The following is a 3321-nucleotide window of genomic DNA, read 5'->3' on the forward strand; positions in this document are numbered from 1 at the left end:
GTTAAAAATATTTTATTTTAAGGACCACTAACTATAACACCAATGAACTTTAATAACCCTTCTCACTGCAAACATAAAAGATACAGTAATACAGGAAGAGCAACTGAATATCATTATTATTCTACAGAATATACTGATAGTTTCATCAGTTTAACACTAGCACGCACAACTATCTTTAAATATTCCATAATGCTAATGTTTTCTTCTGACAGAGCATTATATTTATAGTTATGGAATGAAATGGCTCTGCCGTTATCATTATAGCTGTGAGAGTCAGAGAGGTTATTAAAGCTGTAGAGTTGTGTGAATGGGACAGAAGAGACTACGCATTACGCAACACGCAAATTACTTCTGGGAAAACTAATTAGTTTAATGAGCGGTTACACAAACAACGCTTTTCTGAGAAAAAGAAACGAGGTGAGGAGAAGAGAGAGAAATCTGCAGCAGCTCGACTCGACGAAAGCATCACCCTGTGGTTCAGATACAAATTATTATTATTAGGGGTTCGAGCACGAAGTGCTGAAACCCTATTGTAATTGTTAGGATTTTTATTAGGGGTTCGAGCACGAAGTGCTGAAACCCTATTGTAATTGTTAGGATTTTTATTATTATTATTATTATTATTATTATTATTATTCTTCCCTAAAACTGAACGGGCAGAACAAACCGTAAGGCCTAGAGAGCTGAAACTTTGTCAAAAGGTAGTAGTCATGCTCGCTACTCAGGCGCAAAGAGCCGGCCCAATCGGCCAATAGGTATATTTATTATTATTATTACATTGGGTTCATATGACCCTAAAAATGTGTTTTCTGTTGTACTTGTAACATGTATTTGTTCAACTTTTAATTCATTGTTGTTGAATTAATTAATTACACATTAACTAAACCATTAAAAAGGAATTCAGAAAAATGAAAAAAAAAAAAAAAAAAACGCACAATTTGGTAAAAATACAACAATTTAAAAGAAAAATAAAATGTATTTCATAAGGTGCTAAAAATTTATTTTTTGTTACATTTTGAATGAATTGTTGTTAAATTGTTTAAGCTCATCATGATTTCAATTAATTAGACATGCTTTCTGATTATTAAAATTTAATTAAACCATTAAAATAGAATCCAGAACAATTTAATCTGAAAACACAGAATTTGGTAAAAATAAAACTGAATTTGAGAAAAAATAAAATGCATTTCATATGGTCTTACAAATGTTTTTTTTTAAATAAATTTTCTTTTCTTTTAATAAACTGTTGTTAAATTGTATTTTTAAGTTTCATGATTTCAATTAATTAGACATGCTTTTTGATTATTAAAATTTAATGAAATCAAGAAAAATTAAAACCAAAAACACAGAATTTGGTAAAAATAAAACGGAATAATATGCATTTCATATGGCCCTAAAAAGGTTTTTTTTGTTAAAATTTTAATTGCTGTTAAACCGTATAAGTTTCATGAGTTCAATTAATTAGACATGCTTTCTGATTACTAAAATTAGTAATGAATCCATTAAAATGTCCAGAAAATTTTAACTAAAAACAGAATTTGTAAAAAAAAAAAATAATAATAATTTGAGGAAAAATAAAATGTATTTTGTAGGGCGTTATTTTTTTTACTAATAATAATAATAATTTTTAAAATAACTTTTATTAAATTAAAACAGAAAAAAATTGAAATTGGAGGAAAAAAACAGAATTTAAAAATTAAATTGAAGTGATATGTATTTGACGGCACTGACACTATTAGATGAGAACAGAGCTCGATCTGAATAGAGAGCTGAAAGTGAAACGACACGGATGCGATGAAGGAAACAGACGAATGAAGCTCCCAGAGGAGCGCGCTCCGATCCGTGGGGACAGCAGGAAAGTCCCGCCATCCTCTGGAGTCTCTGCCCACTTCAGAGGACCGGAATCCACCCAGAAACACACACACACACACACACACAAAACCCCCTGTCCCACACTCACACCCACCGTGCGTTTGTTTCCATCACAATGAGGAGTCACAGGGAAACTCGGCCCTTATAATGACACTGGTACTTTCCACACACACACACACACGCACCTGCGGACACGCCCGCCGCGTAACCCGAGAGCCGCTCACCTGTGCAAACACACGCACAATCACAGCACACAACACAGCTTTGTAGTAAAGTTTATAGAGTTAAAATACTGAGCGTTACATCCATCGAGCACAAACGAGACACTGCTTTACACGAGTGAGGACACGACCATCAAACGCTATTTACACCAATCAGAGAGCAGAACACAAGCGGAGGCGGAGTCACGAAACGTCCCGATGAAGCAGCACTCATCATCATCATCTGGAAGCTTCCAGTCCATCAGCTCTACTTCAAACTATAAATTAAAGGGACAGTTCACCCAAAAATGATCATTCGGTCATCGTTCACTCACCATCAAGTTGTTTCAAAACTGTATGAATATTTTGAAGAATGCTGGTAAACAAACAGCTGTTGGTCCCCACTTCAGAGGACCGGAATCCACCCAGAAACACACACACACACACACACACAAAACCCCCTGTCCCACACTCACACCCACCGTGCGTTTGTTTCCATCACAATGAGGAGTCACAGGGAAACTCGGCCCTTATAATGACACTGGTACTTTCCACACACACACACACACGCACCTGCGGACACGCCCGCCGCGTAACCCGAGAGCCGCTCACCTGTGCAAACACACGCACAATCACAGCACACAACACAGCTTTGTAGTAAAGTTTATAGAGTTAAAATACTGAGCGTTACATCCATCGAGCACAAACGAGACACTGCTTTACACGAGTGAGGACACGACCATCAAACGCTATTTACACCAATCAGAGAGCAGAACACAAGCGGAGGCGGAGTCACGAAACGTCCTGATGAAGCAGCACTCATCATCATCATCATCATCTGGAAGCTTCCAGTCCATCAGCTCTACTTCAAACTATAAATTAAAGGGACAGTTCACCCAAAAATGATCATTCGGTCATCGTTCACTCACCATCAAGTTGTTTCAAAACTGTATGAATATTTTGAAGAATGCTGGTAAACAAACAGCTGTTGGTCCCATTGACTTCCATTGTATTTTTTCCCTACTATGGGAGTCAATGGCTGCTGTCAACTATTTGGTTACTAACATTCATCAAAATATCTATTCAGATTTGAATCCTGTGGAACATCTTGTATGAATTGTTACACATGACAGAGAATATTTTGGACCCCATTGACTTCCATTGTATTTGTTCAACAATATATTTTTTAAATAGCTGCTGGTAGCCATTGACTTCCATGGTATTTTTTTCCCTAGTATGCCTAGTATGG

The sequence above is a fragment of the Sinocyclocheilus rhinocerous genome, unplaced genomic scaffold (genome assembly GCF_001515625.1).
Source record: "Sinocyclocheilus rhinocerous isolate Xijiao unplaced genomic scaffold, SAMN03320098_v1.1 scaffold1220, whole genome shotgun sequence".
Classification (NCBI taxonomy): Eukaryota; Metazoa; Chordata; class Actinopteri; order Cypriniformes; family Cyprinidae; genus Sinocyclocheilus; species Sinocyclocheilus rhinocerous.